This window comes from Medicago sativa, chromosome 6, assembly GCF_051527215.1.
Source record: "Medicago sativa cultivar Bolivia chromosome 6, Bolivia_mono, whole genome shotgun sequence".
In the NCBI taxonomy this organism is placed as follows: domain Eukaryota; kingdom Viridiplantae; phylum Streptophyta; class Magnoliopsida; order Fabales; family Fabaceae; genus Medicago; species Medicago sativa.
In genome coordinates, this window is record NC_140754.1 from 59,145,675 (window position 1) to 59,173,225 (window position 27,551).

The following is a 27,551-nucleotide window of genomic DNA, read 5'->3' on the forward strand; positions in this document are numbered from 1 at the left end:
TCAATTAGTTTGTATAAATCTTTGCTTTAAGTCCATGATGAAATCCATTTCAAAAAATTGCATTTGAGTCATTTTGAGTTAATTTAGTCCCTAGGGGCATCTTGGTCATTTCACATAAAATTTTGACAGAAAGAGGTTACTTTAAAGTACCTCATTTAGTAGTTGGTTCATTTTAGTCCTTTTGTTGATTTTATTTCTGTTTCACTTTATGTTATTTTCAAAATTACATTTTTTAACCAATTTTATTAATTTTTCATTTTTTTAGTCCTTTTTGGTTAATTGCAGTTTAATCCTTGTTTTTTTTGTTAATTGCAAATCTGTCCAGAAGTTAGTTACAGGTCCAGGTCCACATGGCACTTTCTCATTGGTTCAGAATCACTGCATGACACCTATAAAAGCAAGCCAACTCATCATTGAGTCAGATTACACTATTCATTCTGCCAAATCATCACAAACAGAATTTTCATTCTCTCTCCTCCATTCACAGATCAAAACCGAAAACCAGTAACAAACCATCAAGAACATTCAACAAAATTCTGGAATTTCGATCATCAATATTCATCATCACCGAACCCTAATCCAACAAATTTCCAGAAATTCATCACTATAACCGATCCAAATCATCACCGTAATCTCATTCATCCTCAAAATTTCCAGAAATTCATCAAACACAACATAAATCCTACTCACAGTAGCAAAATCCGTGAAACGATTCGTGCATCAACAACACTGCAACAACAATTTTCGAATCGTAACAAGAAGTGAAAAGAAGAAGAAAGGTCGAACAGAGAAGAGAAAGGAAGGACTTCTCCGATTTATTTTCGGATCCGAAGGAACTTGTGGAGTTTCATCTTCGTTTTTCTCCTTCTCCGAATTCAACAAGAGGTAATACCGTTTTCTTGCTCCTTGTTTCTTTGAAATTGAATTTTGGTTCGAAACTTTGAGCTTAGATCTAGGACGTTGCGTTTGTGTTCTTGAAAATTCAAGTTCGAATTCGTCATCTCCGCGGAAAAGGATTTTTAATGATGTAAAAATTTTTGAAATCCGAGAAGTTTTGAATCTCCGGCGCCGGAAACGGTCGCCGGAGACACCTTTTTTCGCCGGAGAAGACGACCGGTCTTATTGAATGTTCGTCGGAGAAGAAGAAGATGTTGCAGACCATCTCTCTCTACATTTGTAAAGTGTTATGATGAGGGGATTATAGGTCATATGCATATTGAGAGGTTATGATAGTTTTTTAGTGTATTTTGGCACTTTATTCTTGTTAATTTTACCACTTGTGTTTAGCACTTTCTTGCCTTATTATGTCTTGTGCTACTAACCTTCTATTTCTTGTTTCATGCATTCGATAAGCATCTCATCCTCCATCTTATATTCTTAGCTTTCATTTCTTGTACTTTAACTTTCATGCCAAGACTTAGCATTAAAAAACTTAGGGATTTTGTAATTTTCTTTATGCTTTTAATTTCTTGCAAGACCATAGCATGTAAACTAGGCCAATGTAAAGGACAATGGACTCTAATGATGTACACCGACACAAGCACCGACACATGCACACACATCACATGGATACTTTAGATGTATGTTTAGGGAATGTATGCTTTAGATGTATGCTTAGGAATCGCGATACTTAGAAAAATTATCTTTTCCAAAAAATATGAACAACTTCACTCAAATAATTTTCCAAAGAAACCTTGGGATCAAAATCCCATTGAATTTTCCCTTTGCTTTCTTAAACAAAAACCTTAATGAATTTTAATCATACTTAGACCTTTTTTGCGAAATAACTAATTCCACCTCACATTTTCTAAATCTTATGCCCTTGAGGCCTCTCTCTCTTATTCTTCAAAATTTCATTTTCAAACTTAAAATCAACCAACAAAAAAACAAAAACATTTTTTGGAAGAGAACTACATGGAGTTTGATCCCTTAAAAGGGTATGTAGGCAAGAAGTCAAAACTTCTTCAAGTCCAATAAAACAAAAATTCAAACACATTCTTCTCCCTCCAATTCTTCACTTAGTAGACCCTTAGGTGTAAATAACATTTTCAGATAGCATTTAAAAATAAAGCGCGCGCGTAGAAAGTAAAGACGGTTCCTATAGGATACTATAGTCGTTGTGGGTGCCTAACACCTTCTCATAACGAAAACAACTCCCGAACCTCGATTCTCAAGGGTTTTTCTTATTTTTCCCTTCCCAAGAAAAAATGAGATATCAAAGGTTAAAAAGGTTCAAACGTAATCAATGTTTGACACCCGAAAAACCAAGATAAAACAGCTGGCGACTTCACTGGGGATAGATTTGAGAGTTACGCCTAGTCTTTATTTTCACGCTTGCGCTTTTATTTTTACTTGCTTCTTTTACTTGCTTTCTATGTGAATAAATGTTTAAATTCTTGCAAACGTGTGGGGGTGAGAATATCAAAGCCCTACAGCCGGGCTGAGTGAACTTAGGACTTAGGGGGGATATAATCGACAATTCAATCCGGGGGTTGCCTCGTGTATTGGATTATGCGATCAATCCCACATAGCTGAGGCATTTTGGGGGCGATGTTGTCGGCGCGTGTTCGTCGCGTTTAGGCACTTTACTTCCAATTGTTCTATGACGCTATGAACCGTAGATAACCAAACCCATCCATGGCCATTTTCTAGGATGTAGTGCGGAGGCTAAACCGAGTGTTGTCTCGAGTTTTAGTCGTCACGCGATACTACACTCAAGTTAGACCTTCTCGCGAATAATCATGGAGCGAGTGTTTTTCTCGTGGCACCACGATATACGTGAGAGAGGTTGCGACTTGGGAACCTTTTGTAGAACCCGGTTACTATTTCCCAAAGCCCTAGTTTCACCGGACACCGTGTCCACCCTTGACTCCTTAACTTTGAACCTCCATGTTTTCTCCGTACCTGAATGTGGTCATGCATACATGCATACATGCATAAACTTTTTTCCATGCATTTATCGAAGGGTTTAGACAAATTGAATTTGTAAACATTGTAGGAATGGGGAAGACTAAGTCCTACAAGTTCATGGAGGTTGATTTGGCTAGCTTGAGAGACTTGGCACTCAAGATCGAGGACCCGACCGGTTTCCGACATCGTTACGGGGACTTACTTACTCTTCTCCGGACTAATGTCGATGAGAAGCTTGTGCACACTCTAGTACAATTCTATGATCGGGAATATCGGTGCTTCATTTTCCTGACTTTCAGTTGGTACCTACTCTAGAGGCTTATTCTTCCTTGACAGGTTTACCCATAGCCAAAGGGACACCTTTCACGGGTCTCGAGCATCCTCCTATTCCTTTGGTTATTGCCCGTGATCTCCATCTCAAGACCTCTGATGTCTCCAAGAATCTTGTCACTAAGGCTCACATCCGAGGGTTCACTTCGAAGTATCTACTTGAGAAAGCCAATCTCAAAACTACTTGTCAGGACACTCTTGAGGCTATTCTTGCACTACTCATCTATGGGCTCATCCTCTTTCTGAATCTTGACAACTTCGTGGATATGAATGCTATCATGATCTTCTGCTCCAAGAATCTGGTCTCTACTTTGCTGGTTGACACATACCATGCTATTCACGATCGATCTAGCAAGGGTCGTGGATACATTTTATGCTGTGTACCTCTTCTATACAGGTGGTTTATTTCGCACCTCCCGAAGTCTTTCCACGATAATCCGGAGAATTGGACTATTTCACAGCGGATTATGGCTCTCACCCCTAATGAAGTGGTTTGGCTCACTCCCGCAGCTAAAGTCAAAGAAATTATCTTCGGTGGTGGAAAGTTTCTTAATGTACCTCTTCTTGGTACCCGGGGTGGAATCAACTATAACCCGGAGCTCGCCTTGCGACAATTTGGTTTCCCGATGAAAGAGAAACCCATCAATCTTGCTACATCTCCTTATTTCTTCCATTACTCCAATGCTCCTACCGGAATAAGAGAAGACTTCATAGAGGCTTGGTCTAAGATTCTGAAGAAAGATGTGAAGCATATGGGTGTGAGATCCGGTATTGATCATGAGGCTTATACTCAATGGGTAATAAACCAAGCTGAGAAGATTGGCATGCCTTACCCCGCCATGAGATATGTATCCGCATCTATTCCATCCATGCCTTTGCCATTACCTCTGCCTACTCAGGAGATGTATCGGGAGCATCTAGCTATGGAGAGCCGAGAGAAGTATCAGTGGAAGACTAGATACTATGAGGCTGAGAATTTGATCATGACCTTGGATGGAAAAGATGAACAGAAGACTCATGAGGTCTTGACGTTGAAGAGGGAGTTGGCTAAGGCTAGAAAGGAAATTGAAGAAAAAGATATGTTGCTTATGAGGGATTCCAAGAGGGCTAAGGGTGCCCGTGACTTCTATGCCCGATATTGCAGCTATGAGTCTGAGTCTGAGCCTGAGGATGATCCTTCTACTTCCTATGCTTGAGGATTCCTGTTTTCTTATCTGTGTTTCCAATTGTTGTTTATGCTGTTTACATTTTAAAGTCTATCCCTTGGCTTGGCATGTCAAAGGGAATCGTCCTGTAAAACTATATGTTGTTTATTTGTTTCCCATTTATGTTAATCGTTGTGTAGTAATGTTTACAAAAGCTCTAATTTGTCTAAAAACCCTTCTATAACACAAAAAGAGTCTTTTTGCATATGCATCTGTACATATCATGCATCATATGCATCATACATTGGTCACCAAAACCACAAAACTTCCCTTGTGCTCATTACCTCCTGGTTCTTCTGCCGCAGTCTAAAAGGTGGCTCGTGCTCGTAAAGTTTACCTACCAGCTAGAGTTCATCAGACAAGATTATACAAGAGAAGAAACATGGCTAACATTGAGGAAGAGAATGCTCAGCTCCGCGCTGAATTAGCTGCTATGAAAGAAGACTTGGCTAAAGCTCATGACACTATGTCTACTCTGATAGCTGCGCAAGAACAACCAGCCACATCTGTTCCAGCTTCTACCGAAGGGATTCCATCTATCCCACTATTTACTGTGGCTTCTGATGCTCGTTTTGTTATGCCCAATGGGCGTCCTTATGGACTCTCAGCTTTCTACGCTCCCAATACTGCAGCCGGTATCTCTGGTGTTGCCAATCAAGGACAGGTTCCCGCAACGACTCTTACTCTTACAACTACCTCTATGCCTCAAGTGACTACTGTTGTTACCGAACCTGTTGTACACACTGTGCGTCAGGTGATCGATGTTGACACTCCACGTGGACAGGACCCTATAGTGGAGGCTATGAGAGAACAGTTGAGGGAGCTAGCTGGAGAGCTCCGTGAGGTTAAGGCTAGCCGTGGGAACGGTGTTTCTGCTAAGGCTCGTGATCTATGCATGGTATCCCGATTTGAGATTCCTAAGAAGTTCAAAATGCCAGAGTTCGACAAGTATAATGGATCTTCTTGTCCACATAGCCACGTCATTCGTTACGTCCGGAAGATGGCCAACTACGCAGATAATGATGCACCGATGATCCATTGCTTCCAGGATAGTCTGACAGAAGATGCGGCAGACTGGCACACTGGTTTGAGTAAAGACAATATCCATACTTTTGAGGAACTTGCTGCTGCTTTTGAAAGTCATTATGAGTTTAACACCCGCTTGAAGCCGAATAGGGATTCTCTTAAATCTTTGTCTCAGAAGACAGACGAAACTTTCCGTGAATATTCTCAGAGATGGAGAGGGGCAGCTGCCCGTGTTTCTCCTCGGCTCGACGAGGAAGAACTGACACAGACATTCCTGAAAACTTTGAAGAAAGAATATATGGAAAGAATGATAGTCTCTGCACCAAACAACTTCTCCGATATGGTTACTATGGGAACTCGTCTAGAGGATGCTGTCAGAGAAGGCATCATTGTTCTTGAAAAAGGTGAAGCCTCAGCTAGTGCGCCGAAGAAGTATGGTAATGGCCACCATAAGAAAAAGGAATCCGAAGTAGGGATGGTATCCGGTAACCAGTCTATAGCTGCTGTCTCTCCTATTAATACTGCTCAGTTACCTCTGCCCTATCAATACATGCAGTACTCTCAACATCCTTTCTTCGCACCTTTCTACCAGCAATATCCTCTGCCACCGGGTCAACCACCAGCGCCCGTTAATGCCATTGCTTAGCAGGTACAACAACAGCCTCCTACTCAACAGCAACAGCCGCAACAACAGGGCCCTCGACCCAAGGCTTATTTTCCACCGATACCAATGCGGTATGCTGATCTGCTCCCAACTCTACTTGCTAAAGGGCACTGCGTCACCAGACCAGGAAAGCCTCCGCCAACGCCATTGCCTCCCAGGTTCCGACAGGATCTCAAATGTGAATTCCATCTGGGCGCTCAAGGCCATGATGTTGAAGGTTGCTATGCTCTGAAGTACGTTGTAAAGGATCTAATGGATAGGGGATGGTTGACTTTTGAAAATAGTGTCCCGCACGTTCTTGACAATCCACTTCCAGATCATGGGGCTGTTAACATGATTGAGGCTTTTGAAAGAGTCTGTGCCTTTGATGAGGTTGAAATATCTCGGGTTCCTCAAGAAGCCCCTGCTTTAGATGTCCGTAATATTGCTACTCCTTTGGTCCCGCTACACGTCAAACTCTGCAAGGCTTCCTTGTTTGATCATGATCATGCTTCCTGTTCGGAATGTCTTCAGAATTCTATGGGTTGTCGTATAGTGCAGGGTGACATACAGAGCCTAATGGATAACAAGCACTTGATTGTCGGCGACGTGTGCATGATTGTCCAGTGTTTCACGATTCCCCTGTCAAGAATGTACCTCAGACTAGGAAGGTCGAACCATTGGTGATCAGACTCCCTGACCCGGTATCTTATGCCTCTACTAAAGCCATCCCTTACAAATATGGTGCAACTATGATCTAGAATGAGGTAGAAGTGCATTTGGTATCCCCAGCTTCGGTTAGTAACATTGCTGAAGAAACTACAACTCTGAGAAGTGGAAGGGTCCGTCCACCCTTGTTCCAGAAAAAGGTTACTACACCTGCTGCCATAGTAACTCCACCAGTTGCTCTTCCTGTTGACAAGAATGCCAGTCCATCGGGCCAGTCTATTGAAGAGTCCAATCTGGACGAGATTTTGAGGCTCATCAAAAGGAACGATTATAAGATTGTAGACCAACTGCTACAAACTCCATCAAAAATATCCATCTTGTCTTTGCTCCTGAGCTTGGAAGCTCACAGGAAAGTGTTGATGAAAGTACTGGAACAAGCCTATGTTGATCATGAAGTCTTCGTGGATCAATTCAATGGAATCATGAGTAACATTACCGCTTGTAATAACTTGTGGTTTGGTGATGATGAACTCCCCGAAGCAGGGAAATACCACAATTTAGCTTTGCATATCTCGGTGCACTGTAAGTCTGACATGCTATCCAATGTGTTGGTGGACACTGGATCATCCTTAAATGTAATGCCCGAATCTACACTGAGACAGTTGAGTCATCATGGAATTTCTCTAAGGGGAAGCAGCTATTTGGTTAAGGCTTTTGACGGATCTCGTAAGGATGTCCTTGGAGAGGTAGATCTGCCAATCACCATTGGTCCGGAAACGTTCCAAGTCACTTTCCAGGTTATGGACATCAATGCCTCTTACAGTTGTCTCTTCGGAAGGCCGTGGATCCATGACGCTGGGGCAGTAACTTCCACTCTGCATCAAAAGCTCAAGTTTGTGAGGAATGGTAAGCTTGTCACTGTACATGGTGAAGAAGCGTATCTGGTTAGCCAAGTGTCATCTTTCTCTTGTGTTGAAGCAGGGTCCGCTGAAGGGACGTCATGTCAGGGTCTGACTATTGAAGGTGCGGAGCCTCGAAGAGCTAGTGCTACTATGGCCTTATTGAAAGACGCCCAGAAGGCTGTTCAAGAAGGGCAAGCTGCTGGCTGGGGCAAAGTGATACAGATTCTGGAGAATAAGCGCAAAGAGGGCCTTGGGTTCTCCCCAACCTCAGGCGTTTCAACAAGAACTTTCTACAGTGCTGGGTTTATCAATGCTATTTCTGAAGATGTTGCTGAGAGTAGTTATGTGCCTGTGTTTGTTGTACCAGGAGGCACTGTGAGAAATTGGGAGGCCATTGATATTCCTTTAGTCATGCATGCTTCCATGTAATGTGTCTTGTTGCTCATGTTTTTTGTTTTCAAAATAGCAATCCTTTCGCTCTGCCCAAGGCGAAAGTGATGTCTTTGTAAGGGCATGTTTGTTTCGGCATTGCCGTTATTAATAAAAATTGTCGTTTTTTTTACGACTCTTTGTTTTTTACTGTTTAGTGCCTTTTTCTTGGAAATAATGGTAATGCCAGAAAAACCAAAACGTCTTTATTTTCTTATTAATTTCAAAAATCTGCTTGAAAAAACTTTTCTAAAATCATCCCAATCATATTATGCAGATTGAACCATAATAAACCCGTTGAGCACGGTGACCCTACGTTTCCTCCAAATTTTGAATTCCCTGTATGTGAAGCTGAAGATGAGGAAGGTAATGAAGAGATACCGTATGAGATCACTCGCCTGCTTGAGCAAGAAAGAAGAGCCATTCAGCCTCACCAGGAAGAGATTGAGCTTGTCAACCTGAGTACCGAAGAAAACAAGCGGGAAATCAAAATTGGTGCTGCACTTGAGCCAGAAGTAAAAAAGAAGATTATTCAGCTTCTCCGTGATTATCCAAATGTCTTTGCATGGTCCTATGAAGATATGCCGGGTCTAGATCCTAAGATTGTGGAACATCGGATACCAACAAAACCTGAATACCCTCCTGTCAAGCAGAAATTGAGAAGGTCTCGTCCAGATATGGCTCTTAAGATTAAGGCTGAGGTGCAAAAGCAGATTGACGCAGGTTTCCTCATGACGGCTGAATACCCTGAGTGGATTGCCAACATTGTCCCAGTGCCAAAGAAAGATGAGAAAGTTCAGATGTGTGTTGATTACAGAGACTTGAATAAAGCCAGTCCAAAAGACAACTTCCCATTACCTCATATTGATGTGCTCGTTGACGGTACTGCTCAGTCTACAGTGTTCTCCTTTATGGACGGTTTCTCTGGCTATAACCAGATACGGATGTCTCCTGAAGATAGAGAAAAGACGTCCTTCATCACTCCATGGGGAACGTTCTGTTATAAAGTGATGCCTTTCGGCTTGATAAATGCTGGTGCTACCTATCAAAGGGGTATGACCACTCTGTTTCATGATATGATTCACAAGGAAATTGAAGTATATGTTGATGACATGATTGTGAAAGCAAGTGATGAAGAGCAGCATGTTGTATACTTGAAAAAGATGTTTGAAAGATTGAGAAAGTACAAACTGCGGTTGAATCCCAACAAATGTACATTTGGTGTAAGATCTGGAAAGCTGCTAGGCTTCATTGTCTGCCAAAAAGGCATCGAAGTGGATCCTGACAAAGTCCGGGCCATCAGAGAGATGTCGGCTCCTCAAACTGAAAAGCAGGTCAGAGGTTTCCTCGGACATTTGAATTACATATCTAGATTCATATCTCACATGACCACTACTTGTGGACCAATTTTCAAATTGCTTAGGAAGAATCAGCCTGTGGTATGGAATGATGAATGCCAGGAAGCTTTTGATAGCATTAAAGAGTACCTGTTAGAACCTCCTATCCTCGTCCCGCCAGTGGAAGGAAGGCCTTTGATTATGTATTTGTCAGTATTGAATGAATCCAAGGGATGTGTTCTCGGTCAACAAGACGAGATTGGGAAGAAAGAACATGATATCTACTATCTAAGCAAAAAGTTCACTGACTGTGAAACTCGGTATACAATGCTTGGAAAGACTTGTTGTGCTTTAGCTTGGGCTGCCAAACGCCTGCGTCATTATATGGTGAATCATACAACTTGGTTGATATCCCGAATGGATCCAATCAAATACATCTTTGAAAAGCCTGCCGTCACCGGAAAGATTGCACGTTGGCAAATGTGGTTGTCTGAATATGATATTGTGTATAAAGCTCAAAAGGCGATCAAAGGAATTATCCTTGATGAGCATCTTGCTTATCAACCTCTTGATGATTGCCAGCCAATTGAGTTTGAATTCCCGGATGAAGAGATTATGTATCTGAAAGCAAAGGACTGTGAGGAACCACTGATTGATGAAGGGCCAGATCCCAATAGCAAACGGGGGTTGGTATTTGATGGTGCTGTCAATGCTTATGGTAAAGGGGTTGGGGCCGTTGTTGTAACTCCGCAGGGGCACCACATTCCTTTTACTGCTCGAATAACTTTTGAATGCACAAATAACATGGCTGAATATGAAGCATGCATCTTGGGCATTGAAGAAGCAATTGACCTGAGGATCAAGCGTCTTGACATCTACGGGGATTCCGCACTTGTCATTAATCAAATAAAAGGTGAATGGGAAACTCATCACGAGAAGCTGATTCCTTACCGTGACTATGCAAGACGGCTGTTGACATATTTTACAAAGGTTGAGCTGCACCACATCCCTCGGGATGAAAATCAGATGGTTGATGCCCTTGCTACTTTGTCTTCCATGTTTCATGTGAATCACTGGAACGATGTGCCCATAATCAAAGTGCAGCGTCTTGATAGACCCGCTCATGTGTTTACTATTGAAAAAGTGCATAGTCAGGCTGATGAAGATGTGAATGATGGAAAACCTTGGTATTATGACATCAAATAGTTCTTGCAGAATCATGAATATCCGCTTGGTTCTTCTAACAAAGACAAGAAAATGTTGAGAAGACTGGCTAGTAAATTCCTTCTGGACGGAGAAATCCTATACAAGAGGAACTATGAGATGGTTTTGTTGAGATGTGTTGATGAACAAGAAGTTGAGAAATTGATGCATGATGTACATGACGGTACTTTTGGGACCCATGCTACGGGCCATATTATGTCAAGAAAGCTGTTAAGAGCTGGCTATTACTGGATGACTATGGAGCGTGACTGCTACAAACATGCCAAGAGATGCCACAAATGTCAAATCTATGCCGACAAGATTCATGTGCCTCCACATTCACTCAATGTTATCTCTTCCCCATGGCCTTTCTCTATGTGGGGCATCGACATGATCGGATGAATTGAACCAAAAGCTTCTAATGGACATCGTTTCATTCTAGTAGCAATTGACTACTTCACCAAATGGGTTGAAGATGCTTCATATGCAAATGTGACCAAGCAAGTGGTTGTCAAGTTTATCAAGAATAACATCATCTGTCGATATGGTGTTCCCAACAAGATCATCACTGACAATGGCTCCAATCTGAACAATAACATGATGCAAGCTTTATGTGAAGAATTCAAGATTAAACATCACAACTCTTCTCCTTACAGACCTCAAATGAACGGTGCAGTTGAGGCCGCTAACAAGAACATCAAGAAGATTGTTCAGAAGATGGTCACTACTTATAAAGACTGGCATGAGATGCCACCTTTTGCCCCGCATAGTTACCGTACTACAGTGCACAGTTCAACCGGGGCAACTCCATTTTCTCTTGTGTACGGCATGGAAGCAGTTCTCCCTCTGGAGGTGGAGATTCCATCTCTTCGTGTGATCATGGAAGCAAAGTTAACTGAGGCTGAATGGTGTCAAAGTCGGTATGATCAGTTGAATTTGATTGAAGAGAAACGTATGGATGCTATGGCTCATGGACAGTTGTATCAAGTGCGAATGAAGAATGCTTTTGACAAGAAAGTTCGTCCTCGAGAATTCAAGGAAGGCGAACTTGTATTGAAAAGGAGGATAAGCCAACAACCCGACCCAAGGGACAAGTGGACACCTAACTACGAAGGTCCTTATGTTGTCAAGAAGGCCTTCTCTGGTGGTGCTTTGATTCTTACACACATGGATGGTGTTGAACTCCCAAATCCTGTTAATGCTGATATAGTCAAGAAATACTTTGTCTAAAAATGAAAAGAACAACGTGGTAGGTCGAAAACCCGAAAGGGCGGCCTAGGCAAAAATGCGCCTCCCGGTGGATCGAAAACCCGAAAGGGCGATCCAGGCAAAAGTTAGGGACAAAAAAAATGAATATGAAAAAGCTCGCTGAGATTGTACGCAACTCAGGCAAAAATGAACGTCTCGATGAGCCGAAAACCCGAAAGGGCGGTTCATGCAAAAATGAGATTGATAATGAAAGACAAGTAACTATATCTGGCAAATCACCATCACCCCCTTGGGGGCATTTGCAACTGTCAATGATCGTCTTCATCAGCAGCTTCTGTACTTGTGAATTCAAAATTTCTATGAAATGTAGTGGTCATCGTACTCAATGTATCACCAACCAATAAAATTACCATTTTCCAAGCTTTGTAAATCCGTGGAGTTATGCTTTTGGCTGACTTTCACTCTTCTACATCAATTTGAGCATGTGCTTTTGTTTTCTTTCTATTTTCAATGTTATATACAAAATATTTTCTTTCTATTTGATAATGCCAATGTCTGAAACAAACATCTTTGAAAATTGAAAAACCTTTTTCTGTCTATTTTGAGAGCAAACCCGAGCAATAGGATGCATTCCAGTGAAACATGCATAAATAAATGTCTATCGATGTCTATTTCAATACATGTTATGTGCAGGTTGTTCCCCAGGATGATCTGTGGTCAATGGCAAGAATGAAAAAACAGAATGAAAAATGAAAATGAAAAATGAAAAATGCAAATGAAAAGCTCGCTAAGTCAAAAACCCGAAAGGGCGACTTAGGCAAAAATGAGCACCCCGCTGATTGACAACCTATGAAGGCAATTCAGGCAAAAATGGGGAAATGAAAAGAATTTATTCCCGGTGGATCGAAAACCCGAAAGGGCGGTTCAGGCAAAAATGGAATTGAAAAAATAAAGAATGAAAGAATGAAAAATGATATGAAAAGCATTGACCACAGATGCGAACATCCAATGTTTACCCAGCACTGACACGCCTAGCAATGGCGACCCGTATCAAAGAATTTTCCAAGGCTCCCTCTTCTACAAGTTTTGAATACGTAATGTGATATATTGCCCTCAGCCATGGTTTCGATACGTCTCTCAACGACGGTCTCTCCAAAGAGGATTTCTATGTGTATATGTGATAGTACCAGCCACCACGTGCCCAATCTTCCAATGTTCTGTCTGCCTCTGTGAAATTTTCTTGCCAAATTGAAAACCAATCATACATTTCAACCATTCATACATGCATAATCATGCATTCTATATGCTCATACATTTGATAATGTTGTTATACCATATATACATGTTGCATTCCCAATCTCAACTTCCAATTCAATTCAGGTTCAACTCTCAATTCAATGTCTGTGTCTGTACCTATGTCTATGTCTCTGTTAAACTCTCAATTCAATTCCATGTCTATGTCTATGTTTGTGTCTCTGATTATTTTCAACTTTCAATATCTCTTTCAATGTCAACTTTCAATTCAATTCAACGTCTCCGTCAATGTTAATCCACTATCAATTTGATCTTGGGCCAACGATAATGGTCATGTCTATCTTCAAATCAAGTCAATGTCAATTTACCCCCAATTTGTATCTTGTTGAATTAAACCTCCAATGTATCTTGGTCAAGTGGCTAGTTCGATCCAAAGAACAGCTTGTACCTGCTTATATGCCTATGATCCCGGTCAAACGACAAGTTCGATCCAAAGAACAGTTTGTACCTGGCTTATGTTTGTTATTGGTCAAACGGCAAGTTCGATCCAAAGAACAGTTTGTACCTGCCTGCATGATATGATATTGATCAAGCAGCAAATTCGATCCAAAGAACAGCTTGCATCTGCCTATAGGTCTATGTTTCCTGGTCAAGTAGCAAGTTCGATCCAAAGAACAGCTTGTACCTGTCTATCTGTTTGTGTTATTGATCAAGTAGCAAGTTCGATCCAAAGAACAACTTGTACCTGTCTATCTGTTTGTGTTATTGATCAAGTAGCAAGTTCGATCCAAAGAACAGCTTGTATCTGCCTATATGTCTATGTCTCCGGTCAGGTGACAAGTTCGATCCAAAGAACAGCTTGTACCTGTCTTGTACTTCTATCCGATCAAGTAGCAAGTTCGATCCAAAGAACAGCTTGTACCCATCTTTTGTTTGCATTCCTTGGTCAAGTGGCTAGTTCGCTCCAAAGAACAGCTTGTACCTACCTTTTGTCCCCAAGTTTGTCTACTCCGTTAATGTCTACTTAGATCCCGAGTGATATGATATGCTCTGTAGGCTCCAGTTGTTTGTCTTGTATTCATAATCAAAATGTTGCATGGCATTCATGTCTTTGAAAGTGTGAGAGTGTATTTTTATGTCCAAAAACAGTGCAAATGTTAATATTTAAGTATCTTCGTCCCGTCAAATCAAAGACTTCGTCTTTTGACCCTCCGGACAAAGAAACTTAAATAGGGGCAGCTGTCATACCCTAATTTTGGACCTAAAAATACTTGCTCAAAATGTTTTTCATCTCTGATATGGTCTTAGACCTTTAAAAGATTGCCAATTTGCTATTATTTGACACTGATATTTTACCCTGCCTTATCTTCCAATGCTGCTTTAAAAATCTTTTCAACTGTGTATTTGTCTATGTTTTCTTGCATTTAAAGCCATCCAAAAGGTTTCTCTTACATATCAAGACATTTGGAATTGTCTCTGATCAATTGCATGTTTCTCTGCATTTTATTTCAAGGATATTTGGAAAAATTCATAAAAAAGGGCATTTTAGTCATTTCCTGTGTTCAAACTCATTTTAGTCCCTGAAAATTGTCTCTGAGCCTTTTCAATTGGTTTGTATAAGTCCTTGTTTCAATTCCATGTTAAAATCCATTTCAAAAATTGCATTTGAGTCATTTTGAGTCAGTTTAGCCCCTAGGGCCATTTTAGTCATTTCCTGTGTTAAAATTCCTTTTAATCTTTGAAAATTTTCTCTGAGTCCTTTCAATTAGTTTGTATAAATCTTTGCTTTAAGTCCATGATGAAATCCATTTCAAAAAATTGCATTTCAGTCATTTTGAGTTAATTTAGTCCCTAGGGGCATCTTGGTCATTTCACATAAAATTTTGACAGAAAGAGGTTACTTTAAAGTACCTCATTTAGTAGTTGGTTCATTTTAGTCCTTTTGTTGATTTTATTTCTGTTTCACTTTACGTTATTTTCAAAATTACATTTTTTAACCAATTTTATTAATTTTTCATTTTTTAGTCCTTTTTGGTTAATTGCAGTTTAGTCCTTTTTTTTTTTTGTTAATTGCAAATCTGTCCAGAAGTTAGTTACAGGTCCAGGTCCACATGGCACTTTCTCATTGGTTCAGAATCACTGCATGGCACCTATAAAAGCAAGCCAACTCATCATTGAGTCAGATTACACATCCATTCTGCCAAATCATCACAAACAGAATTTTCATTCTCTCTCCTCCATTCACAGATCAAAACCGAAAACCAGTAACAAACCCTCAAGAACATTCAACAAAATTCTGGAATTTTCATCATCAATATTCATCATCACCAAACCCTAATCCAACAAATTTCCAGAAATTCATCACTGTAACTGATCCAAATCATCACCGTAATCTCATTCATCCTCAAAATTTCCAGAAATTCATCAAACAAAACACAAAACCAAATCACAGTAGCAAAATCCGTGAAACGATTCGTGCATCAACAACACTGCAACAACAATTTTCGAATCGTAACAAGAAGTGAAAAGAAGAAGAAAGGTCGAACAGAGAAGAGAAAGGAAGGACTTCTCCGATTTATTTTCGGATCCGAAGGAACTTGTGGAGTTTCATCTTCGTTTTTCTCCTTCTCCGAATTCAACAAGAGGTAATACCGTTTTCTTGCTCCTTGTTTCTTTGAAATTGAATTTTGGTTCGAAACTTTGAGCTTAGATCTAGGACATTGCGTTTGTGTTCTTGAAAATTCAAGTTCGAATTCGTCATCTCCGCGGAAAAGGATTTTTAATGATGTAAAAATTTTTGAAATCCGAGAAGTTTTGAATCTCCGGCGCCGGAAACGGTCGTCGGAGACACCTTTTTTCGCCGGAGAAGACGACCGGTCTTCTTGAATGTTCGTCGGAGAAGAAGATGTTGCAGACCGTCTCTCTCTAAATTTGTAGAGATAGAGGCGTGTGTGTGTGTTATGAGCTCCTCTTCTTCACAATTTCCTTATATATCTGCCTCTCTGATCCCACGCGCGCGCGTGTACTATATATCCATGCTCCATTGCTTTACCACCATTAGATCTAGGGTTTTAGGGAATCCGGATCAATCCAACGCCTCTGAGGCTTTTGGATGATCCAGATCCAACCTGTGCTTGGGCTTGGGCCTAATTTTGCCATTAACTTCGTTTTGCTTCATATTTTTACTATTTTGACACTGTTTCTTGATAATTACACCCCTGTGATACCAAAAGCCTTTTAAAATTCCTAAAAAAATTTGTTCAAGGATTTTCTTGATATTTTTGATGAATCTTGATGTGTTTACATGTTAAGCATTGATCAAAGATATGAGGAAATAATTTGTTCTTTGTTAATTCAATTCATTTTCATTTTTGTTAAAAATCTTGCTAAAAATTTCTAAAAAATCTTGTGAACTTTCTTGCAATTATTTTTGATACTTAAGACTTGTCTCTCATAATATTTTGACATGTTAAAAAATGGATAAAAATATAGGTGAATTTGTTTGTGATTTTTGGTGCCCTTTTGTCAATGTTTGTGAAGTTTTTGTATGATTTGATCCCAATATTTTGTCTCATGATGATTGATACTTGATGCATAAATGTTGTGATGTGTTTGTCTTTAGTTTAGTGTAGTTGGTACTGTTTGTGATGTGTGGTATTAGTTTTCTTGTTTTATAAGTCATGGAAATAATTGTTTGTGAAAATAAAGTGCCAAATGTATCTAAGAATGTATCATAACTCTTGGCTTGAATATGTTCCTATAATTTCCACATTGTGGCTACAATAAAATCTTTTGAAAAGTGTTATGATGAGGGGATTATAGGTCATATGCATATTGAGAGGTTATGATAGTTTTTTAGTGTATTTTGGCACTTTATTCTTGTTAATTTTACCACTTGTGTTTAGCACTTTCTTGCCTTATTATGTCTTGTGCTACTAACCTTCTATTTCTTGTTTCATGCATTCCATAAGCATCTTGTAACATCCCAGACTGCTTACAGGATTGCCGACTAACCCCACAAACCAACACGAGTCTTTTCAGCATGCTTTGTCCTCACTCACATGCTTACCGAGAAACTTCCCGGTAGGTCACCCATCCTAGTACTACTCCAAGCCAAGCACGCTTAACTGTGGAGTTCCTATGGATTGAGCTCCCGAAAAGAAGATGCATCTTGTTGATATGGGTAGTACCTAACAATTCTTATAAGCCTTCCTTCAACCATGTAGTCCCATACCTACACGGCCTCCGGATCCCTCTCATTCCGATGTGTTTCGGTTCCTACTATTGTCGTGGGGGTCCCTTGCGGCTTAAACCGTTCCCCTTAGGTCGGGAACCTTTCGTATCCACCTAGCGGGATATCGAAAGCCACGACGTGGGTGTTACATGCCCACCAGCTTCCGCCTGGTTCGTCCCCGAACCACACTGTACTGGGAGAGGTCTGCTCTGATACCAAGTGTAACATCCCAGACTGCTTACAGGATTGCCGACTAACCCCACAAACCAACACGAGTCTTTTCAGCATGCTTTGTCCTCACTCACATGCTTACCGGGAAACTTCCCGGTAGGTCACCCATCCTAGTACTACTCCAAGCCAAGCACGCTTAACTGTGGAGTTCCTATGGATTGAGCTCCCGAAAAGAAGATGCATCTTGTTGATATGGGTAGTACCTAACAATTCTTATAAGCCTTCCTTCAACCATGTAGTCCCATACCTACACGGCCTCCGGATCCCTCTCATTCCGATGTGTTTCGGTTCCTACTATTGTCGTGGGGGTCCCTTGCGGCTTAAACCGTTCCCCTTAGGTCGGGAACCTTTCGTATCCACCTAGCGGGATATCGAAAGCCACGACGTGGGTGTTACACATCTCATCCTCCATCTTATATTCTTAGCTTTCATTTCTTGTACTTTAACTTTCATGCCAAGACTTAGCATGTAAAAAACTTAGGGATTTTGTAATTTTCTTTATGCTTTTAATTTCTTGCAAGACCATAGCATGTAAACTAGGCCAATGTAAAGGACAATGGACTCTAATGATGTACACCGACACAAGCACCGACACATGCACACACATCACATGGATACTTTAGATGTATGTTTAGGGAATGTATGCTTTAGATGTATGCTTAGGAATCGCGATACTTAGAAAAATTCTCTTTTCCAAAAAATATGAACAACTTCACTCAAATAATTTTCCAAAGAAACCTTGGGATCAAAATCCCATTGAATTTTCCCTTTGCTTTCTTAAACAAAAACCTTAATGAATTTTAATCATACTTAGACCTTTTTTGCGAAATAACTAATTCCACCTCACATTTTCTAAATCTTATGCCCTTGAGGCCTCTCTCTCTTATTCTTCAAAATTCCATTTTCAAACTTAAAATCAACCAACAAAAAAATAAAAACATTTTTTGGAAGAGAACTACATGGAGTTTGATCCCTTAAAAGGGTATGTAGGCAAGAAGTCAAAACTTCTTCAAGTCCAATAAAACAAAAATTCAAACACATTCTTCTCCCTCTAATTCTTCACTTAGTAGACCCTTAGGTGTAAATAACATTTTCAGATAGCATTTAAAAATAAAGCGCGCGCGTAGAAAGTAAAGACGGTTCCTATAGGATACTATAGTCGTTGTGGGTGCCTAACACCTTCCCATAACGAAAACAACTCCCGAACCTCGATTCTCAAGGGTTTTTCTTATTTTTCCCTTCCCAAGAAAAAATGAGATATCAAAGGTTAAAAAGGTTCAAACGTAATCAATGTTTGACACCCGAAAAACCAAGATAAAACATTGGTGATTAATTGTCAGATGAACGGTATTGTTAATTTCACATCTTCAGGTCAAGCAATATGAGTTACCCCTTAGTACGGGTGTGATAAGATGCAATGAGATTACAATGAAATCGAAAGATTTCCTAAGGCTCTGAAAAGAGATAAGAGATTCGTGGATTTGTTTATATGAGTAATGCAAGTAAGAGGCATGTGTCTCAAGGAACAGTAAGTAAATTGATGTATGAAGTGTATGTTTACCCGATAAGATTATGTATGCATGAAAAGATGTTTTAATGTTAAGCACTGCAGGGTAAACCTGGTTTCAGGTAGGATTCCAGTTAAAAGGCAAATCCTGAGTGTTCATGTTTTTGATAAGATACCTTTATGAATGGTTTATGTTAAGCGGGTAAGATATGAGTCTGAGACAATAAGTCTATGTGTAGCAAGGTAAGTTCCAAATCATGATATACTAAGATAACTCTAAGTTTGAGTTATATTAAGATCAAGAAGGCTATGTTCAGTTACATGTGGGTTAAGAAATAAGATGAGGACATGATACGACGAACTCTATGAATATGTATGTATAGAATATGTATGGCTCAGACCATAGATGGTAAGTTTTTGTCATGATGATTGGTAGTTGATCTCTAAATTTCGAGGACGAAATTTTTTAAAGGGGTAGAATGTAATATCCCGCCTGTCAGTATCGGTATATTACCCGTTGATCGTGCCAGAGGAATTAAATTCATGAAAAGTAAGTTAATGGATACTATTTTACGAAATGTCAGCTTTATACGGGAAAAGTATCGGAGTCGTTTTAAACACGCTTGAGGCAAGGGCATAATTGTAATTTCACGGAAATAGATATTTATATGTTTTTGGATGGAAAATATCTCATTTTCCCTTATCCTTTCTCTCTCTTGTTGGCAAACATTTCCTCTTCCTCCTCTCTTCTCTTCTTTCACGCCCTCTCCTCTCATCTCTACACCAAACCTTTCCAAAACTTCTTCTCTTACTTGGCAAGCCTCTAAGTTATGTTCCTCATGATCTTCCAAGCTAAGGGAAGTTTGTATTATGTTTAATTTCTTCTATTTCTCCTCTTGAAGAAGTGAATGAAAATCTAGGGTTTTGGATTGAAACAATAAGCTAGGGTTCATGTTTGTGGTATTGGAACTCTTGTGGATTTTATTACATGAATTGGAGAGTTAAGCAAGAAACAACTTTGAAGTGGAGTTCATCTTGATGCCAAGAGTTAGGGTTGTATGTGGTAAGCTTAAAGATGGTTCAAGTGATGATATCTTCATGGGTATGGATCAAGGTATCTTAGTTTGCAAGAAAAGCATCATGATAGAAACGGTTTGGGCAAAGGAAGCAAGTGAAGCAAAGCTAGGGTTTTTGCTTGGAGTTTGTTGATGCTTCAAGATTATTGTTAGGTGAGTTCCATAGATAGTTTTCCCACCCTTTGGGATTATGTTTATGCCATGTATGATTAATATGATAACAATTAAAAGTCTAGGGTTATGTAAGATGTTAGTTGCCCCTTTTTCTTGCTATGCATACTAAGCATGTTTATACTTGCCAAATGAATGTTTTACAAGTATTCTATGATCAAATACGTTCCAATATACTTAGAGACACTTGGTTTGAGGTTTTTGGGCTTAAAATACCATTTTTAGGAGTTCTGGACTGTCACAACTCACCACAGCTAGTACTCGCCATTGTCATACCCTGATTTTGGACCTAAAAATACTATCTCAAAACTTTTTCTATCTCTGGTACATTGTCTCTGATAATTGTCAATTTGGTATTTACCTTGATTTTTACTTTCTTTGTTTTGAAAAACTTTCAATTGTGTTTTTGTTAACCTTCTCTTGCATTTAAACAATCAAAAATATCCTTTTCTTGCATTACAAGTCATCTGATATTGTCTCTGATCAATTGCATATTTTCCTGCATTTTATTTCAAGTTTATTTGCAAAAATCATACCAAAGGGTATTTTGGTCTTTTCCTGCATTTAAACTCATTTCCTCTGAGTCTTTTCAACATGTCTGTACAATTTCTTTCTTTAATCATTCGTTAAAAAACCATTTTCAAAAATTGCATTTTAATCAGTTTAGTCCCTAGGGGCATTTTGGTAATTTCCTGACAAAATTTTGGCAGAGATGTATTTTAAAGTACCTCATAGAGTAGTTTGTTCATTTTAGTCCTTTTGGTTGATTTTAATTTTTGTTTCACTTTACTTTAATTTCAAGTTACCAATTTTAACCAATTTTACTTTTATTTTTCTTTTAGTCCTTTTTTCATTTCAGTCCTTTAGTTTTAAAAATTGCATTTAAGTCCTTTTGGTTTTAAAATTGCAGTTTAGTCCTTTTTCTTAATTGCAGTTTAGTCCTTCAATTTTTCTATTTTGCAGAAAGGTCCCTAAGTCCAAATCAGTCCAAGGCCGAGTTTGTTAAGGTCCAAGCACAGGTGGCATCTCCTGATTGGTCCAATGGTACACATGTCAGCTATTTAAAGGCCAAATCACTGATTACACAGTAACAATTCCATTCATTCTCTGCCAACACATCACAACCACAGAAACATAAAATATTTTCTCTCTCCATTCAGTTACAATCCAAAACTGAATTCTCCCAAGAACATGATGAAGATTCATCTTCATCTGTGAACCCTAATTTTCCAGAATTTCAATTCAGAACCAATTGCAACGAATTCACAAAAGTTCTCAGAGATTCTACGGGGAATCGTCATCACCGAACCTTCCTCCCTGCAATTCAAGCTCAGATTCATCACTGAAGTGACGAATTTGAACAATCACAGAGAAGACGAGAAGAAGAGAGATCGAGGTGAGAAGAACCGGTTGTACAATCGCAGAGAAGAAGCAGAAAACGAAGATTCACCGATTTATTTTCGGTTTGTGAATCAAAGAACTCACCAGAAGACAACTTAAAGTTTTCCCTCCATTTTTGCTCGATTCTCCGATTCACACCGAGGTAAATCCTCATCGTTCCTTCCTCTGCTTTAAATTTCATCTTCTTCACATGATTAAGCTTAAATCGGTGTAAATCCGAGAGTAGGAGGTTTCAATCCAAAGATTTTGACAAAAAGCTTCGAAAACCGTTAAAACCGAAAGGTTTAGTTGTAGATCTACTCCGATCTAAGCCTCTTTTCAAGAAAATAATTTCAAAATCATAAAGAGGAAGAAAAGGCGAACTCAATGATGTAAGAAAAGCTTTGAAAATCACTCCGGTACGGCGGCGCCTTTGGCGAACCACCGTACCGGCGACGTTGAGTTCACCGGAGAAGAAGACCGGAGGAGAGGAGAGTTTTGCAGAACATCTCTCTCTCTCTACAAAAAACCTAGAGAGAGAAAGGAGAGTGAGAAGTGAGGCGAACCGGTCCTTTCTTCTTTTTATAAACAGTTTTGAACCGCTCGGTTTGCTTAAACCATGCCGGTCCGGTTCGTTTCACTTTTCAAGATCTCAACCATTAGATCGGTGGTTCGCCACGTGTATGCTTATGATGTGAAGTTTTTGTGCACCTGAACCTGCTTACCATGCGCTACGTATTTCCAACACTTGGATCTAGGGTTTTGATGAGATCAGATCAATCCAACGCCTCTGAGGCGTTTGGATGATCCTGATCCATCAAGACCTTGGGCTTGGGCCTCCTTTTCAGCAGGTCTTGTGTTTTACTTGTTTTTTGCTACCTGCACACTGACTTTTGATTTTCACACCTCTATTATGTTCAAAAATGCTTTGGAAAATTCTATAAAAATTTGTGTATATTCCTATTTTTTTTTATGATCTTTTTTGTGTTAGTTTTTATCTGAAAATTGTTAAAAAATATTGTGATGTTTTCTTGTTTTATTTCTTGAATTTCATGTTAAAAAAACTTGTGAAAATTGCTTGATTTCAATTCCAATTCATGATATATGATTTTGTGAAGATTTGCCACTGTTTGAATATGTTTTTACTATATGTGTGTGTATGATGCTTAGTCGCTTGCTTTGCAAGTTTTTGTTTGTGAATAAATGGTGTAAATATGTCTAAATTCACTTTAAAATGAAAAGTCTATCATGTTACTTTGGTTCTCATCATAAAACCTGAATTCATGTCTTGAAAATGTGTTGAATTGTGAGAATCATAAGTCATGTGACTTTTGCATTTTGTGGTGTGATTTTAGCTATATTTTGCATTATTTTGCTGTGTGTTTTTGTGGTAACTTTCTTACTTTTGTTATGGTAATTTTACTTGCTTTTATTTCTATTATGCCTTATGCTACTAACCCTTTCATTTCATGTTTCATTCATTCATAAGCATTCCTCATCTCACCTCATTTCTATAGCTTTATTTTCTTGCAAAAGACTTAGCATGTATAACCTAGGTTTTTTTGTATTTTATTTCATGCAATTTACTTTCTTGCAAGATGTAGAATGTAAACTAGGACCCGATGTAACGGACAATGGACTCTAAACATGTACACCGACACTCACCGACACAAGCACACACCTCACATGGATACTTTAGATGTATGTTTAGGGTATGCATGCTTTAGATGTATGTTTAGGGTTTGTATGCTTTAGATGTATGTTTAGGAATCTTGAAACTTAGAAAAATCCATTTTCCAAATAAACGTGAATAACTTCACTTGAAAACTTTTTCATAATAAATGGGAGTCAAAACTCCCCTATTTTCTTTTTACTTTCTTAAGAAAAACCTCAATGAATCTTAACTATACTTGGACATTTTTTTCAAAATCACTAATTCAACCTCACGTTTTTCTAAATCTCATGCCCTTGAGGCCTCTCATCTCAATTCTTCAAAATTCCATTTTCAAACATAAAATCAACCAACAAAAACAAAAACATCTTTTTGGAAGAGAACTACATGGAGTTTGATCCCTTAAAAGGGTACTTAGGCAAGAAGTCAAAACTTCTCCAAGTCCAATAAAACAAAAATCCAAACACATTCTTCTCCCTCCAATTCTTAACCTAGCAAACCCTTAGGTGTAAATAACATTTTCAAGTAGCATTTAAAAATAAAGCGCGTGTGTAGAAAGTAAAGACGGTTCCTATAGAATACTATAGTCGTTATAGGTGCCTAACACCTTCCTATAACGAAAACAACTCCCGAACCTTGTTTCTCAAGGGTTTTTCTTATTTTTCCCTTCCCAAGAAAAAATGAGATATCAAAGGTTAAAAAGGTTCAAACTTAATCAATATTTGACACCCGAAAAACCAAGATAAAACAGCTGACGACTTCACTGGGGAGATTTGAGAGTTACGCCTCTTTATTTCTTACGCTTACGCTTTACTTATTTCTTGCTATACTTGCTTACTTGTTTAAATTTTTTGCAAACGTGTGGGGGTGAGAATATTAAAGTCCTACACCCGGGCTGAGTGAACTTAGGATTAGGGGGGATATAATCGACGATTCAATCCGAGGGTTGCCTCGTGTATTGGGTTATGCGATCAATTCCACATAGCTGAGGCATCTTGGGGGTGATGTTGTCGGCGCGTGTTTGTCGCATTTAGGCACTTTACTTCCAATTGTTCGATGACGCTATAGACCGTAGATAACCAAACCCATCCATGGCCTTTTCTAAGATGTAGTGCGGTGGCTAAACCAAGTGTTGCCTCGAATTTTAGTCGTCACACGATACTACACTCAAGTTAGACCTTCTCGCGAATAATCATGGACCGAGTGTTTGTCTCGTGGCACCATGATATGCGTGGGAGAGGTTGCGACTTGGGAACCTTTTTAGAACCCGGTTACTATTACCCAAAACCCTAGTATCACCGGATACCGTGTCCACCCATGACTCCTTGACTTTAAATCTTAACCCACCATGTTCTCTCCGTAATTGAATGTGATCATGCATACATGCATACATGCATAAACTTTTTTCCATGCATTTATCGAAGGGCTTAGACAAATTGAATTTATAAACATTGTAGGAATGGGGAAGAATAAGTCCTACAAGTTCATGAAGGTTGATTTGGCTAGCTTGAGAGATTTGGCACTCAAGATCAAGGATCCAACCGGTTTCCGACACCGTTATGGAGACTTACTCTTCTCCGGACTAATGTGGAAGAGAAGCGTGTGCACACTCTAGTGCAATTCTATGATCGGGAGTATCGGTGCTTCACTTTTCCTGCTTTCAGTTGGTACCTACTCTTGAGGCTTATTCTTCCTTGACAGGTTTACCCATAGCCGAAGGGACACCTTTCACGGGTCTTGAGCATCCTCCTACTCCTTTGGTTATTGTCCGTGATCTCTATCTCAAGACCTCTGATGTCTCCAAGAATCTTGTCACTAAGGCTCACATCCGACGGTTCACTTCGAAATATCTACTTGAGAAAGCCAATCTCAAAACTACTTGTCAGGACGCTCTCGAGGCTATTCTTGCACTACTCATCTATGGGCTTATCCTTTTTCCAAATCTTGACAACTTCGTGGATATGAATGCTATTATGATCTTCCGCTCCAAGAATCCGGTTCCTACTTTGCTGGCCGACACATACCATGCTATTCACGATCGATATGGCAAGGGTCGTGGATATATTCTTTGCTGTGTACCTCTCCTATACAGGTGGTTTATTTCGCACCTTCCGAAGTCTTTGCATGATAATCCAGAGAATTGGACTATTTCACAGCGGATTATGGCTCTCACCCATAACGAAGTAGTTTGGCTCACTCCCGCCGCTAGGGTCAAAGAAATTATCTTCGGTGGTGGAAAGTTTCTTAATGTACCTCTTCTTGGTACCTGGGGTGGAATCAACTATAACCCGGAGCTTGCATTACGACAATTTGGTTTCCCGATGAAAGAGAAGCCCATCTATCTTGCTACATCTCCTTATTTCTTCCATTACTCCAATGCTCATACATGAATAGGAGAAGATTTCATAGAGGCTTGGTCCAAGATTCGAAAGAAAGATGTGAAGCATATGGGTGTGAGATCCGGCATTGCTCATGAGGCCTATACTCAATGGGTAATAAACCAGGTCGGAAAGATTGGCATGCCTTACCCCGCCATGAGATATGTCTACTTCCTATGCTTGAGGATTCTTGTTTTCTTGTCGGTGTTTCCAGTTGTTGTTTATGTGTTTACATTTTAAAATCTATCCCTTGGCTTGGCATTTCAAAGGGAATCGTCCTGTAAAACTATATGATGGTTGTTTGTTTCCCATTTATGGTAATTGTTGTGTAGTAATGTTTACAAAAGTCCTAATTTGTCTAAAAAACCCTTCGATAACACAAAAAGAGTCTTTTTGCATATGCATCTGTACATATCATGCATCATATGCATCATACATTGGTCACCAAAAAACATAAAACTTCCCTTGTGCTCATCACGTCCTGGTTCTCCTGCGGCAATCTGAAAGGTGGCTCGTGCTTGTAAGGTTTACCAACCAACCAGAACTCATCAAACCAGATTATATAAAAGGAGACACATGGCTAATTTCGAAGAAGAAAATGCTCAGCTCCGCGCCGAATTGGCTGCTATGAAAGAAGACTTGGCTAAGGCTCATGACACCATGTCTGCCTTGCTGGCTGCACAAGAACAATCGGCCACCTCTGTTCCGGCTACTACTGAAACGATTCCATCCATCCCGTTATCCATAGTGGCTTCGGATGCTCGGTTTGTTATGCCCAATGGGCGTCCCTATGGACTCTCAGCTTTCTATGCTCCCAACACTGCAGCCGGTATCTCTGGTGTTGCCAATCCAGGACAGATTCCTGCAACAACTTTTGCTTCTACAACTACCTCTATGCCCCAAGTGACTGCTGTTGTTACCGATCCTGTTGTACACACTGTGCGGTAGGTGATCGATGTTGACACCCCGCGTGGACAGGACCCAATAGTGGAGGCTATGAGAGAACAATTAAAAGAGCTAGCTGGAGAACTCCGTGAGGTCAAAGCTAGCCGTGGGAATGGTGTTTCTGCTAAGGCTCGTGATCTGTGCCTGGTATCCCAGTTTGAGATTCCTAAGAAGTTCAAAGTGCCAGATTTTGACAAATACAATGGATCTTCTTGTCCACATAGCCACGTCATTCGGTACGTCCAGAAGATGGCCAACTACGCAGATAATGATGCACTGATGATCCACTGCTTCCAGGATAGTCTAACGGAAGATGCGGCAGACTGGTACACTGGTTTGAGCAAAGACAATATCCATAGTTTTGAGGAACTCGCTGCTGCTTTTGAAAATCATTATGAGTTTAACACCCGTTTGAAGCCGAATAGGGATTCTCTTAAGTCTTTGTCTCAGAAGACAGAATAAACTTTCCGTGAATATGCTCAGAGATGGAGAGGGGCAGCCGCCCGTATTTCTCCTCGGCTTGATGAGGAAGAACTGACATAGACATTCCTGAAAACTTTAAAGAAGGAATATATGGAAAGAATGATAGTCTCTGCACCAAATAACTTCTCCGATATGGTTACTATGGGAACTCGTCTAGAGGATGCTGTCAGAGAAGGCATCATTACTCTTGAAAAAGGTGAATCCTCAGCCAGTGCACCGAAAAAGTATGGTAACGGCTGTTTTATCTTGGTTTTTCGGGTGTCAAACATTGATTAAGTTTGAACCTTTTTAACCTTTGATATCTCATTTTTTCTTGGGAAGGGAAAAATAAGAAAAACCCTTGAGAGTCGAGGTTCG

General features: G+C 39.8%; 1 pseudogene; it reads left to right on the top strand.

Moving 5' to 3' along the window:
- The first annotated feature begins 8,465 nt into the window (after positions 1–8,465).
- On the top strand, positions 8,466–26,714 carry LOC146915957 (uncharacterized; annotated as a pseudogene).
- The last annotated feature ends 837 nt before the right edge of the window (positions 26,715–27,551 follow it).